Consider the following 17,449-nt stretch of genomic DNA (forward strand, 5'->3'; position numbering starts at 1 on the left):
TTTTGCAAGTAACACACTTCAACCTAATCCAAATTAGACTAAGTCATGAATCCCTGTGTTCTGGATTATATTATTATTATTATTATTATTGTATTATTGAATATTATTAGTCAGTTCTTGTTTTGTTTTAAATAGTTCTGTAAGCAGCTACTGAAGGATCTCAATGGCATCAGATGACCAGATAAATTTGTTTTCATAATTCAAAATAATTGGGTATCAGATAAAAATAATAAGATATAAACTGTTCACTACATGTGCATTTAACTCATTTATGAAGACTGCAAACACACTTAACTGGGAACATATAACATGATATAGAGTAGTCCAAATAATTATGACGTCTTGCAAGGCTATTTTAATTTTTTTCTGTGACGCCTTCCTACCATGCCGTAGGAAGGGCGTCACAGAAAAAAATTAAAATAGCCTTGCAAGACGTCATAATTATTTGGACTAGATATAGAGTGGACCGTATCAAATGAAACCCATGTGTTTGTTTATTTGGTATTCTTCAGCATATTGGGGGAAAAAATGCACATCAAATGTCAAGATTTTTTTACATTATTTAACCTAACTGATATACAACTTTTTCCTATAGTATATGGGGCATGTCTAGTCCAAATAATTATGACGTCTTGAAAGGCTATTATATTTTTTTCTTTGACGCCTTACATCGATGTAAGGCGTCAAAGAAAAAAATATAATAGCCTTTCAAGACGTCATAATTATTTGGACTAGGGCATGTCATGCCTTAAAACTTTCAGTTTCAGGTATGCACCAGTTTGTTAGTAACTTTTAGTTAATTTTCAAGTGCAAAGGTGACCATATGTGTAAATGCCCTCTGATGAACAGCTTGTCCTCATGTTTTTCATTTGTATAAGTATAATATGGACATTTCCACATATAATTTTGCTTCAAAACTTCAACACTTACATTGTAGCCAGGTATTATTTAGACTAGATGATTCAGCAAAAAAAATTTGAATTTGTTCTGCATTATATCTTGTCCAATACTTATTTATGAAGTCTACAGACATAATTTGTAGAATAGTGGTTAGCGTTGACAGTTAAACCTAGTCTGACCCACATAACAAGCCCTTCTTGTAAGACAAGTTGGATGTGCTTGGATTAAATCGTTTGCACATTTTTCGTCTGTATCCAAATTTGAATCATTAATACCTTAAATTAAAGAAAATACTTTTTTGCAGAAATGTGCAAAGTCATTTTCTTATTTTTTGTCTCTTAAGTCCAAAATTTAGAGCTTTTGTTTACCTGAGGCGGACTCCCAGATGCCGACTTCCTGTCCATTTTGAAATTTTAAAAAAACCCCGTACCGGGACCTCGTGACAGCGTATGGCTATTAGCTAATACCTGGAACGTACAGAAGTACCGGGAACCAGGATACTGCCCATATATCTTGTTGTAATGATGCAATAATGAAGAACATTGCAAAGTCCGTTTTTAAGAGGGACGAGTTGTAAAAGACTGAATCTTAGTGTGTGCATATTAATTCAGACTAGCAGTACCGTACTGTGGTTTTTTTTAATTTTTGTACCCAGGGAATGCAGTATATGTAATATAGTGACAATACATTTATCGCGGAGATCTTTCGTACTGTTCAAATACCATTCCTGAGCTATTTAGTTTCCGTATGTGACGGTTTTCATTTTTAAATATTTGATCATTTGACCGTAAGTGGTCCAATGCAGCAGTGTACAGCCGGAAATGAACTACCTGCATGACTGTGCTGATTCTCAAAAGAAAAACAAGAGAAAGTAAAATTTGAAAGATAACATAATAGACCTCAATCATAACGAGGGAGCTCTCCCCGAAATCTCGAATTGGGCGTTTCTAAAAGATATTAACTTACTCTTATTTAGTGTTTTAGTTTTGTTTTGGCACAGTAGACACATATACATTGTATAAGTATTACCTGCCTAGACATTAGCCGCATCAAAAGCTTACCATACGCAGGTGTTTTACCTGTGAATTTTATTCATAAGTCTTTCAAAAGCAGAGATCAGCCCAATTAAGTAAAGCGTGCGTGTGTTCACAGACATAAAACAAACATCTAGCTGTACCTGAGCGCTATAGTACTTTAGCATTAGACCACAGTATCAAAACATCATCTAAACGATTCATACTTAATTATGTATTTGAAGCTGGATAACACTAAATTATATATATTTTTATTAAAAGCTAAAGCACGAAAGTAAGATGATTCATTTCTTTTTATTTATGAATCAATTACTAGGTACACAAATTAAGCCATGCAATCAGAAAAGCTTATGGTAAATGCTAGACGTTATAAGCCCCAAGTTGGACGAAAAATGTATATCCTTCTGGTAATTTATTAAAAGTAAGATAACAGAAACATCTGGAGTTTCACCACTCAGTGAAAATAATTGTTTATTATACAGTGATTTTAACAATTTGAAAACGCTTTCACTTTCGAAGGTACATCTTTTATGCCAAATAAAGGTTCAAATCCCCATCCAATTATTCCCAACATTATTATCTAATGCTAATGGTATTTTGAATTTAGAGGAAATGGCTTCATTTTTAAAGTCCTTTTTTCCAAAAATTGATTGATTCTGGAGAAATTCCGTAAGACTGGACACATTTAACAAGTAATACCAGTAAATAATATATTAAATGACAGTCCACATGGTTTTATTAGTAAAAGGTCTTGTGCATCACAGCCCATTATAAGTATCCAAGATCTTGCAACATCGGTGGACAAATGGCAGCCAAATACTTTCAAAAGCCCTTGATAAAGACAACAATCAAACATAAATGTGAACAGAAGTAGAAATCAAAACTTAAATTGATTAATAGACTTTTTAGCTGACATTCAACAGGTACTTTTAAATGGTGAACAATTATCTTATAAACTAGCTGTTGATTCTAGTGTCCCTCAGGAATCAGTTTTAGGCCCCACATTATTTGTATTATTTATTAACGATTTACCAACCAACGTTACTTGTAATGCAAGACTTTCATTGATGATTGTTTATTATATAGAATGTTTATAATATTCCCGAGAAAAATTATTTTAAAATGATCAACTCAGTTGAAAGCAATGAGAAAGTGGCATTAATGAAATGTAAACCTGAAAAATGATATGTTTTATATGTTTTTAAACAAGAGTGCACGACGAATTGTCTCGCTTGCTTAACTGATTATGACTACATTTATGCTAAAGTCTTTGAGAAAAGGTTACACAACAAGAATTACATAGTACATGTATTAACCTGATGAAATAAATGATTAATTTAAATTAGGTAAACATCCGATGACCCCTGTCAGACGGACAAACGGGCATTACTATCATTCCATATACCACACATAGTTAGCATTTTACTTATAGTACATGTATCTGAGAAACAGACCGAACCAGAAAAAATCAACTTTAACCAATGAACTATGAAATTAAGGTTACAATCAAACGAACTCGGCCATTTTCAACTTGCATCATTCCATAAACCACCTATTATAGTTAATCTATTACTTTTGTTATCTTGGAAACGGACTTAACCATAAAAACAGACAAAACTGCCAGACCGTGGCAGACATGTATTCTTTGCAATCATACCATAAACCAAACTTGGTTAACCTATTAATTGCTTATAGTATCGGATAAACGAACTTAACCATGAAAACATAAAAATGACAAACAAACCATACAAATGAGGTCAAGCTGATATGAAACCTGCAGGCAGACTTGAACATCTTACAATCATTTCATACACCAACTATAGTTGATTTATAACTTATAGTATCTGTGAAATAGAGTAACCACCCAAAAACTTAACATTGACAAATGAACCACGAAAATCAGGTCAATGTCACATGAAACCTGTCAGATCTAAAACTCCCGACACCACAAATATTCGACCTGCTTTTTATAGTATTTGGGATACGGACCTGACCACGAAAACCGAACCTTGATCACTGATCCATGCAATGAGGTCGAGGTTAGGGAAACCCTGTCTGACGGACATGTAGACATTGCCAGGATGCCATATGCATGATATGTCAAAAAGAGTTATCTTATTACTCATAATAAGCGAGAAATTAACATGACAAGAAACATATACAGTTTTTTAAATACAGTTTTTGTCTCGCTTTGACATAGACAAAAAGAGAGACTGATTCCAGTGGCGGCAGCAGCTTCAACAATTTTTTCAGGTTAGGGATTAGGTCAGTTGAAGGGGAACCACTAATGGTGAATCAAACATATTTGGTATGTAGTTGTAGCAGCATCGGCACATCCCATTTTCATGGGGATTATTTGACCTTCACTGAAAATTTAAATTAGTCACTATGACTATTCAGTTAGTCAAATATTAGCCGATAGGTAGTCAACAGCATATATGACTACCCATCAAGTCATTATGACTACCTGCATAGTCAATTGACTATGTTAGGTGGTCACAGCACCACGTGGTGTAGAGTATCGGTTTTCACGCGCACTCTTTCGCGTTCCCTTTGTTCCCTAGATCGTGTAGATGTAAACAAACCAGGAGGCACGAAACTGCTATTTTGTCAATTAAACCAATTGTTTAAAGTAAGTATCATGTACATTTGTTTTAATTCTAACTTACAAAAATTAAATTTGAGAAAAAGAAGTGTAATGAATGTAATATATCGGCACATGTTGACGTAAATTAATGACAATACAAAACAGAGGGAGATATGTATACGGGATATCAATTTTGATACACATACAACGTATTTTTGATTGAAAAGAGTATTTAGCGATATCTATTTTTCACCTGATCAAAAACTGTTAAAAATAAACACTGCAATCGATATTCACAACAATGAATTAAAAAAAAAACCCTCAGGGTAGCTGTCAAGATCCTGGTGCTTACATTACAATGCTGTGATATAAAATGGGTGGCTGTCAAGATCCTGGTGCTTACATTGCAATGGTGTGGATTAAGATGGGTGGCTGTCAAGCTCCTGGTGCTTACATTACAATGTTGTGTTATAAGATGGGTGGCTGTCAAGATCCTGGTGCTTACATTACAATGTTGTGTTATAAGATGTGTGGCTGTCAAGATCCTGGTGCTTATATCACAATGTTGTGGTATAAGATGGGTGGCTGTCAAGATCCCGGTGCTTACATTACAATGTTGTGGTATAAGATGGGTGGCTGTCAAGATCCTGGTGCTTACATTACAATTTTGTGGTATAAGATGGGTGGCTGTCAAAATCCCGGAACTTACATTACAAAATAATGGTATAAAATGAGTGACAAAATCACTAGATCAAAGATTTGAAATTTGTTTTTTCTTTTAACTCTTAACATGACTGATATACTTGTTTATTGTTATATTTTAGCTTTAATGATATCATTATATTTTTCAGCAAATGAAGACATTGCTATTTGTATGAACACAGCTGAGAGATTTTTGACCAGAGAGATTATTACACTGACACAGTTGATACCGAAAAAATATCTGAAATAAACACTTCAAATTAACAATGAGTTTATAATAAATATATTTTCTTTATTTGATTTTTAGACTTTAATATATGTCACTGAGTAATGGTAACACATGAAAATCATGAAGATATAGGAAGGTTTTGAACATTGAGCACTTTGTTGTCCTATACGATTTCGATGTTAGTTTTGCTGTTGTGGTATTTTTCATGATATTATATTCCAGATGTATTTGTCAATCTTATGGAAGAGAAACAACAAAAAGTAGAATAACAGAATAATGAAACATAAAAGTACAAAACGGATAGAAACACACACAAAGTAAATTGGTGGAACAAAAAACACAACACAAATTAAAATAACAGTCTAACAGTCGTGACTATTCACAGTAATCATGTTGACTAAACAACATGGTCACTTTCGACTATTTCAATAAGTCATATGGACTGCATTCAATTGTCAAACTGACAAATGTGCATAGTCAATTGAACAATCCAATTCGTCATAACGAGTATAACATATGGTCATTTTGACTTCCAAACATAGTCATAATTACCACCCTACTCAGTCAGATGTGACTACCCATCTAGTCAAACGACAAAGAGCATAGTGAAAATGATTAAAGTGCATTGTCATCTAGAGGACAGTCAAAATGACCAATTAAATTGGTCAAAATGACAAATTATGTTTTCAGTGTTCCTCCTCAGTCATGTTCTATTGACTTTAAAACTGTTGCAAAGTTTACATGATAAAGTTTGTGATTAGGCGAGGTTAAGTGGACCATTTATGATAAGTCAAAGACATTTGGTATGTAGTTGTATAAGTATTTGGCACATCATATCATATATCCATAGAGATTACAAAGCACCGCCACGTCAGTGTTTAGGGGGTACTACTTATGATAATCTAATAATATTTGGTATGCAGTTGTATAAGCATATGCACATCTTATTGCAATGGAGATAAGATTACTTGGTCATGCGCACTCAGTTATAATCTATTAATTTTTGCATAGTTTACATGTTAAAGTTTGTGATTAGGACAGTGTTAAGGGGAACCACTTATGATAATTCAGTGATATTTAGTATGCAGATGTATTAACACAGTCTTATACCCACTGAAATATTTTGGCACTATGCCTTCAGTCATGGTTCATTGGCTTTAAAAGATTAATTATATAACTTTGCACAAGACAAGGTGAAAATAAATATTCTGCAACGCAAAATGCAGGAAACAAATGTGTACAAAAGTGAAAATAAATTTCGAAGCCGTGCATAAAATTATCAATCCGTAATAAGTTAAAAATCCCCCCTTTTTCTTCGATTATAAAATGGGGTTCCCCTAACCCTTGAATTCCGAAAGTTCACATGCTTAAAGAGACCAATGATAATCAAATTGATTGTTCTTAAGAAAACATCAATCGGAATCTCGTTTTTAATATTTTACCTAGTAATCTATGGTTTTCCATCGGGAGCCAGTCGGCCGAATTTTCTTAATAAAAAAACACACTGATTACGGATGTCGTGTCTTTTGAGCCCTGTGATTCAGCCGGACTCCGCGTACCTCGGCGACAGTTTTAGTCCAAGAAAAGACTTACTTAGCATTGCATAGTAGTGGCATTGTACAGATTAAATGAAAGAAATAAATACTTTTTTCATAAATCCTGAATAGTACATGTGTCACCGTTCTCAGTATATGCCAATTTTCAGCAATGTTTAAAATCTTGCAGTGAAACTCCACCGTTCAGAAGTCAACTTCTTCTCAAATAACCCTTAGTTTTTTGGATATCTTAAACAAGTGTACTATGGAGCATATTAGTCCTCAATTTTTTATGCAAAATCATGGACAAGTAAATTTTGGCTCAAACGGTCTACACATATTTTTCTTTCGCCAAAAGTTTCATTTCTGCAAATTTGTTGGTTAGTTTAAGTAAATAATGATATCAAAAGCACTATTTTTTGTCAGGAAAGGGCTACTTTACATATGTTCTAAATTTTAGTGGGTGAATTGATGGAAATACAATTCCTTGCGTGACGAAGTAGTATATGATATTGATTATATATTTATTTATTTATAGCTGTCAGACATGTTGCAAGGAAGTGTTATTGAGAGATATCAGACGTAAGTACAATGTACAATCACGTTGATATATTTTTTCATTATGTATGTATACATTGTATTTGTCTCCTGTCTTGGTCGTCATAGTATAATTTTACAAACCGAAAATGGATTTAATGTAGCAGTTGTCATCATAGTATTTTTGTTTACCTTGAAATAGTATAAAATGAACTATATTTCAAAAATCAATATGTAAATGGTAATGTATGATATTTTACATTATATAGACTGAATTTAAGTGACGTGTTTCAAATCACAAAAGTAGGATATACCAATCAAGTACGATATGTGGAAAATAAATTAAATTAAAGCTCTTTAATGCAGACGTTTCAACAACCGGATTTTCTGTCTTCATAAACGATACCGAAACAATATTTGTGTTATTTTTTATTATTTTATTTTTTTTTTGGGGGGGGGGGGGGGGGGGGGGGGCTATTTAATTTTCTGCTACATAAATTCCGTAGCTCCAAATCTATTTAAAATTGCATCTACTTAATTTGAATGCCAAGATGGAATGTAGAGAAACATGAAGGAAATTGTTGTAACCGTTATATTACATGAAATGTGAAAAGACAGTTATTGTAAAAGAATAAAAGGGTTTACAAATATACAAAAAAAACTATGTATGTATATGTTCTTATACACTCATGGTGTTCTAGCCAAAGCCTGTCACTTTAACGTCATAAATTCATTTCACTTAGAATATAATGTTAACATCTGATATTTGCTCGTCCCTAGTGTATACTTATATTTTTTATAGTTCTTACAGGCAATCCAGCTTAATTAACTGTATAGCTTGTATGATGACATACACTTAGCTTGACTCATACATTTCTTATACATGTACGATCAAAACATGATTAACTACAAATGTAAAATGTCACAACATGTTAAGGGTATCAGTGTATATAAAGTGCGAATCCAGTTAGTTTATTTTCACTGTCGTACGCGAGTATTACTATTGTAGAATAAAGGAAGATGGAAAAAACTGCGTTTGTTTACTTTTTGAAATACTAAATAATTGATTTGAATGTATGTTTTAACACAATTTCATTAGAATATAACTTAAAAAAAATTTTAATGTATTATAACAGGATTAAAGTCCAAAAAAGTGTTATTAAAGCAGCTGAATCCATAATATTAATTACTGAATGCGATTCATTTTAACTATAAATGCAATCATTTCTGATGTGGAATTTTTGGAGGTGCGATGAATTTTCATTGTTGTTTTAAATGATAATTCGACACGCAACAACTGAAAATAGTCTTTTAATGACTTTAATATTGATTATATTTACAATTTGAAATGCAAGCTAGTCGTAGATGCTTACTTGAATATACACGGATATAATCAACGTATGGTTGATTCCGGACGTTGTGTGTTGTGTACCGTTCGTCGACTTTTTTTTTCTGTACGTTCGTTGGGTGTTTTCGTCATAGTTTTTTTCTGTACCGTTCGTTAGTAAAACATCGAGAACATAAGTTGCTGTTTCTATTGAAATACCTATCTTTTATTTTTTGTTTGCAAGCATTTGCAAATACTAAAACTATTTGACATTTCTAACATTTCATATTGAAGATTAAAACAACTTGAATTTTGTATTTGTTTGACGTGAATCAGAACTTACTGGAGCAAGAGAAGCCCACTCATCGGGAGCGCTTGATGGCAATCCAGTTTCTTAGAAATCCAGTTTTTTTATATTGAGGTCAAAGGTCAAGCTCACACGAAGGTCAAGGTGATATGCGTCACATCGTCTTAAGGTGATACACGATCATATTATGCATATTCAAATATTTTTTGTGAGTTTTCTATAAGGGTGTCATATATCCGAAAATATACTGGAGTAGAACATCCATGAATACAACGTATTTTTATGGCAAATTTTCCTTGAAAAGTTTTAGTACTCGCTTAAAAAAGCTTCGAAAATTTGTCACGCCGTTTCATACATATTTCTACCATATTGATAGGCTTTCGCACAACGAATAGTACAAGAATTTACAACGAACGGTACTAAAGAAAGCAAACAAACTACAAAGAGAATGAATCGTACAGTGCCGAAATTCTGAGGTCAGTTTTTTAAGTAAACATTGCTTTTTCGGTGACTTGGATTGGCTTAACTGTCCAAGATATATGTATTCAATGATGGCGTGTCATAGGAAAGGATAAACTTTATCCTACATATAAATCCTGACAAATTATTAGAGAAAATAGACTATATTAGCAATAAATGTTATTTATACGGAATTTATTGATATACAATGTATTACCTCAAACTTTCACTCACAAAGTATGCATATATAATCACTCCTTCTGATTTCATAAATTTTGAATTAAGACTTTATATGATGAAAATTAATTAATTTCCTTCTGTTAAAATGCATCGCATATACAATAGAAATAAATCGCCCCTACAGTGAAAATGAAAGTCTAGTATCATGTTTCGACAGTAAACATGAATCGCATAACGAAAACAGCATAGTGGAATTTAATTTAATATCAACAACCTGAATGACAAAACCTGTTTTAAGTTATATAACATTAATAATTATGTTGAAAGGTACATTTTTCTGCAAATGAAACTTAACTGCTGCTTTAAAATCTCGCGCACGCTCAGTTCGTGAACTATTCTTAATATTTATCTATTTGTGTATCAATTTTACACCTGGATGGCTGTAGGCGCAATGAAAACCCATCCGCACTATATCATGAATCTATAAAAACAGTGCATATTATATATTATTTCTTATTTTATTCAAAATTCATGAATTTGTCGTCTCTTTATTTATCATTCTACATTAGAAATCCATAACGGATACAGTAAAAATGGTATTTCAGGATTCGCACATTATTTACATTGGGTATTGGGATTCAGAAATCTACAAGATTTTTCAAACGACAGATAAAATGATCATATCGACATAATTGTCACATGCTTAAAATGAAAAACAATATTTATAAAGTAGTCATCATAAAACTGCAACAGTGTACAATATACTGAATAGATTAATAAATTTATTCATTTTGAATAACTTTATTCACAACTTACAGAATGATTATAACGGTTGATTGCAATATATGCTAAAAAGACTAAATTTCATTCAGTTGCATTGTTAATCAGTGTGTCCTATTTAATAATAATTCCTTTGTGAGAAATAAAACCTATGTGATACAAGTTTACAGTAATTTATTCAGTCCGTTCGTGTAAATTCATTAAAGTGTTATACTAAAATGAGCTGATCATTCAAGAACATTCTTGTCATGTGATATCATTAAAACTCTAAATTAAACATTAACATACAAAAAGCACATAACTTAATGGTTAAATGTTAAATATAAGAATTAACAAAAAAAAAAATCATTTTTCCCCAGTATTGCCATGATGATCATCGTATATAACATTTAGTACTTTACAATACAAAAAACTTTTATGTATCGATTCATTATTACCAAATAAGAAAAATAATTCAGTTTCAAACATTGCCGCCAAAACGTGACCACATTACTTATCTTCAAGCAAATCTTCAAAATTTGATAAGTCCCACGTCGAAACACAATTTTTATGTTCTTTAAGCAATGATCGCTACTTTTTTTTCTCCTTCTTTGCTTATTGAGAGACATATATCTCAAATAATGTATTAGCACCTATGAATTATTTTAGCACTACTTTCGACCACTGTAAAAATTTGCCTAGCTAAATAGTGTATTGCCCCCTATACATTTGGCATGATTTCTAACCTCTCTTAAAATCTACCAGGAACCACAAGGAGGACTGTTCTAGAATAGTATTAAAGCAGTTCTCTAGACACATTAAATGAGTTTCTATCATAACAATGTTTCCCTAGCACCGTTTAGGACAATACTACACTACAACAGTTTCGGACAGCCTATTTATTGATAAAGTTCTTTATTTCGTTATTTTTTTTCTTAAGTTTTTTTTATTTATTTATATATTCATGTATTTATCTATTAAGATATTTTAACATTTCATTTTGTTGTTTCTATGTTTCTTTATTTGTTTCTTTGTTTCTTTATTTGTTTCTTTGTTTTTTATGTATTAATTTTAATTCTTTTTCATTTTATCGATATTCTTTCTAACTAAATATACTTAAGAAATAATTCATGGAAGCCATATATTTGTTGGACATTTACACAAGGCCCATGCCATGTGTAAATGTCCAACAAATCTATGGCTTCCATGAATTATTTCGATTCTAATAGGACAAATTCGGTAATTTAAAAACTGAAGCGAAGGTAAGATTGTCGTGTGTATTTTACCCCCTGTAATATAAAAGCTACAAATTTCAAATAAATATATGTCTTACATGATTTATTTCTTAAATAACAACTAGAAAAAATGTGTTCAATTCTCATAATTCTTAACCCAACATTTTTTTTTCTTTGGCTACTATTTACTGTCAAATCCAGAGTTGAAATGTCGTAACTAAGGATCGAGTCGCCATGTTGAGTTACTGAAATGCGAATAATGCAATAGAACAGAAAATGAAACAACACCTACCTCAAAACTCCATTTTAATGCAGTATTATCCGAACTTAGAGCGTATACCGTTGGAAAGCAAGTTCTTGATAACGTCCGTTGTCGTCAAGCTCTATCAGCAACAATAGCCGGGGGATTAATTAGATGGCGCTACAGTCGTCGGTGACGTTAAAAAGTCCGCGAAATCAATCGGTTAAAAAATTTACTTTTAAAGTACTTTTTTCAACATGTCATGCTTTTATTATAATTGATTTTTAAAGCTTGTAGATTTTGTGAGCAATATAGTTTCAATACGACATAGAAACATTGTCCAAAATAACTTTTATTTGCTATTTCCTTTTCCTGTCCGTTCTAAAAAATATCAGCCATTTTTTTTGTTCGCCAAAAATATCGAATTTAAATAACTTGACGTTTGCGTATCCAAATACGGAAAATAACGGTAAAAGTCTTAAATGAAACCGGGTAACCTATTTCATATTTCTACACAATTATGAAGCCATCATTTTTTACTCTAGTACAACAATTTTAGTGACCACCAGTCATGTCAATTTGTAGCTGTTTTTTGGCTGCGTTTCTAGTTTAGAACAGTGAATGTTCAAGTCCGTATAACACTTATCAATTCAAAGTTTTAAAAAGTTTTCAAATTTTAGATTTTTTGAATTTTGATCAAAGTTTTAAAATATGAAAATTCCAAATTATTTAAAAGTTTTGAAATTTTGAAATTTTCACCAAATAATTAAAAATTAAAAATTCTAAATATCGTTTTTAAATTTGATAGTTTAGATATTTGATCAAACTTTAAAAGTACTAAACTTAACGTGCAGTTTTGATTATTTCGCTTTTTGAAAGTTTGATTAAGTTATCAAAAATAGAAAAGGGGCGAAAAGAGGGGTACCTGTAAACACGGCTCTGATTATGATCATTCTTAGTTAGGAATAAAAAGCACGAAGTATACCTGTAAACTGCGAAACGAAATAAAAGCGGAACGAAGCGAAACAAAATGAAGTGAAAAGTTACTGTTACTTAAAAGTTAATGTATAAAATGAAACCAGAGGCAGACAGTAGAAAGCGGTTAAATATTGGATAGCAAAATAAATATTTCTCAAAAGAAGAAAATTCATTTTAAAACAAGACGCACGGCTCTGATTATGATGATTCTTACCTTAGAAAAGAAAGCACGAAATATAGCAAATCATTTTTAAGTGCAAAATAAATAATCTAAAGAAGAAGTTCTTTTTTTAAACAAATTGGACATCACATGAGATAACAGTATCCTGAAAATTTCAAGGTTTTACATCTATTGAAAAAAAAATGTTAACCTATTTAAGCCATCATCAAACAAGTTGATTTACGTTTTCAAAATCTCTGACATAAGCTTTATAGCGTTTCAGATAAATAATTCAGAACTATGTGGTTTACCAAGCGCCCATCATTTAGGAGTAACAGAGAAAACTGACCAACTCGCAGTAGGTCAAATAGTATGGTTAGGTTGAGTATGTATATATATTTTCTATTGAACTTTAAGCAATAAAATGGCTCAATACACGTTGTGTTATCTCAAATTTGATTTCAAATTTTTTCTGTTTTGCCCTACGACTTCTTACTTTCTGCAATCATGTCGGCAGATGAAATCATTGCTTGTACATTTTGAACGATCATCTTTAACCTTTTAATCAACTATTTCAGTTTTTTGAAGGTAGATCCAGAAAAGCGCTTCGAACGTATGCCATTTTTGACGTTTTGTTTTCATTTTTTATCGATTGCATGACGATCATATATTGCCTTGTATCATTGATTTTAGTTCTAAGTATTGTTACAGTAGGAAAAATGAATTCAATGATCGTTGTGCTAGCCTCGAATGTGAGTGGTTGTTGATATCTTTTTTACGCTGAATTTAAAAGTAAGACCAAATATCAGTAGCTTGGATCCAGGATACTGTTATAAAGTATCTACATAAACTCACCATAGATAGATACCAGGATGTAAACTTTGTATTTGCGCCAGACGCGCATTTCGTCTACAAAAGACGTATCAGTGATACTCGAATCAAATTAAGCTAAAAAGGCCAATACAGTCAAAGAAAATTAAAAAGGCCAAATAAAGTAAACGTTAACATCAAACTCATCGTTCTGGTTTTGTAAAAGCTGAACACATTCATATCATATATTAAACGTATACCATTAACATTATTTTCAGCCTGCATACTTATGTAATAGTTGCCGCTGTACACGAAGCGCTCATCTATTCATTTGTAGGTGTCGGCATTGTGAAAATTGAAATTAATCTTTAAAAGTTTATACAATGTATCAGCGATAAATGGTAATATATTTGGGAATCCGAAATATAAATATTGTCACTAAGGTGACACTATATTTGACCTCCCACAATAATGGTACATTTTTCAGGTGAGGATCAATGAATTTGAAAAGGTGGGGGCCTAGTCAGGGAACGATAATCTAACTTCAAAGGGGGGTATGTCTTTTTCCTAAAAAAATATTTGATCCTCAATTTGATAGGGAAAAACATTCTGTACAACTGAATATTTGAAAGTCAAGTAAATATAAGAACCGAAACAATTGAAAAGGTGTTTGGCCATATCAAAATCCATCTAAGGGCTACTTTGCCCGTGGCAGTTGAAACCTTAGTTTCTTTGTAATTTGTATGTAAACGAACTATTTTAAATGATCGATTGTTGGTTGCCAGTGGCATATATTTCATGTATGTTCAGGACGATAATAAATTAGCAATAAATACAACAGGAAGGGATTGTGCTTGATATTCATATGATGAAGACATAATCTTTCAATTAGTTTAATTGAGGTCTAAAGCTGGCATGTAAGTAACTGCTAGTAGTCCTTTGACGTGACTCTGTACTTATGTATCCCGTTATACTTTGAACCACAAAATTATTTTACTTATTAATATTACTTTTACTGTTAAGTCTGTTTTTGTGATATCCATTTTACGTGACTCTGTACTTATGTATCCCATCATACTTTGAACGACAAAATTATTTTATGTCTACCTGTGCGAATTTCAAACGCGCGATTTTACGCCAGTACTTAAAACCTTCCATCCTTTATGGGTGGATTTTACATAGATGAATAAAATCGTATAATAAAAAAGCAAAATGAGGATGTTAAATTTGATGTATGCCTTTTTGTGCTTCTTCGTTACATTTGTTTGTTTTTATAGTGATTAAGATGATAACACAATGTTGATTGCTGTACCCCTATTTTTGACATTTTTACCAATTGTGTCTGTTTGTTTTGTTCACGCATCGTTGTCAATATAATGGAATTTGATGCGACTGTCATACAAGTGAGAGGTTTAACTAGCTATAAAACCAGGTTCAATCCACCATTTTCTACATAAGAAAATACCTGTACCAAGTCAGGAATATGACAGTTGTTATCCATTCGTTTGATGTGTTTGAGCTTTTGATTTTGCCATTTGATTAGGGACTCTCCTTTTTGAATTTTCCTCGGAGTTCAGTATTTTTGTGATTTGACTTTTTGTTAATTTATATATCATTGTCATTTTGATTAGTTTCTTTTGTTTCCTATTCTGACGTAGGACTTGGACTTCTTGTAAAGTGCGTTTTACTGTGCGTATTGCTGTGTGTTTGTTTTTTCTACATACGTCATTTCTGGAATCATGTCTTTCACAGGAAAAGATCGTCAATTTCACACGCCTTTATGACGTCATTTACCAGATAGAAGGCGCGCCTGTATCCCTGCTCTATTAAAAGTTTCCAGCACTTTCATAATCGTCATTCTGTAGGGTAGTATGGAAATAATTTATGTTCCGTAAGTACGTAATCTTGATTCCCGTACGACTGAGGGAGGGTGATCATCTTATTAGATTTTAATTTCCCAAATATTTTGTGCAGAATAAAATCAAACTGTTCACCCGTTTGCTCAACATGTGTTGGAAGTGACGATGCCTACATTTGTCACGTGGTGATGGAAGTCACATGACAGATTCAACTAAAAATCGTATCCTGGAACTGCCGTATTGGCTAGAGTTATAGAGGGAGGGTTGAGATCTCACAAAACATGTTTAACCCCGCCCATTTGTGCGCCTGTCCCAATTCATGGGCCTCTGGCCTTTTTAGTCTTGTACGATTTTAATTTAAGTTCATTGTTATATTTCGGAGTTTAGTATGACGTCCATTATCACTGAACTAGTACACATTTTTGGCTAGGGGCTAGCTGAAGCACGCCTATCACAACGTTCATTGCGACACCATAAATTCAGTATTCCTTCTGTATCAATACTTGTGTATTTCTATGTTGTGATGTTACACTATTGTTTCAGATAAGTTTTTCTCGTTTTTCTTTTTTTATATAGATTAGACAGTTGCTTTTCCCGTTTGAATGGTTTAACACTATTAATTTTATGGGGCCTTTATAGCTTGCTGTTCGGTGTGAGCCAAGACTCCATGTTGAAGACCATACTTTGACCTATAATGGTTTACTTTTATAAATTGTGACTTGGATAGAGAGTTGTCTCATTGGCACTCATACCACATCTTCTTATATTTATTGGAACTGAAATCAATCATAAAAGGCAATATATTATCGTCATGCAATCGATAAAAAATGAGAACAAAACTTTAAAAATTGCATGCGACCGAAGCGCTTTTTCTGGATCTACCTTCATCAGGAACGCTCAAAAGTCGAATAATACTATATGGCTTACTGCGAGTTGGTCAGTTTTCACTGTTACTCCCAAATGTTGGGCGCTGGGGACACCAAATATTAGAGATTTAAAAAAAAAGTAAATCAACTTGTTTGATGCCGGTTTAAATAGATTTAAAAATTTTTTTTAATAGATGCACAACATTAAAAATTTCATGATACTGTGATGTCTAATATGATTTATAAAAATCCGAATTCTTCTTTTAATTATTTAGTTTGTAATTAAAACTTATTTGATATACTTCGTGCTTTTTATACCCAACTAAGAATGATCATAATCAGAGCCGTGTTTACAGGTATCCCTCTTTTCGCCCCTTTTCTTTTTTTGATATGTTAATCAAAAATTTAAAAAATCAAACTTTCAAAAAGCGATATAATCAAAACTGCACGTTAAGTTTAGTACATTTAAAGTTTGATCAAATATCTAAACTATCAAATTTAAAAACGATATTTAGAATTTTAAATTTTTTCTTATTTGGTGAAAATTTCAAAATTTCAAAACTTTAAAAAAAATTTGGAATTTTGATATTTTAAAACTTTGATCAAAATTCCAAAAATCTAAAATTTCAAAACTTTTTGAAATTTTGAATTGATAAGTGTTACACCGACCGTTCAACTTCTTTTCATTGTACCTGTTTTCAAAGTACTCTAAAATACTGATTTAATTAGCGATATGAATGAAAT

The sequence above is a fragment of the Mytilus californianus genome, unplaced genomic scaffold, assembly GCF_021869535.1.
Source record: "Mytilus californianus isolate M0D057914Y unplaced genomic scaffold, xbMytCali1.0.p SCAF_10, whole genome shotgun sequence".
NCBI classification, from domain to species: Eukaryota; Metazoa; Mollusca; class Bivalvia; order Mytilida; family Mytilidae; genus Mytilus; species Mytilus californianus.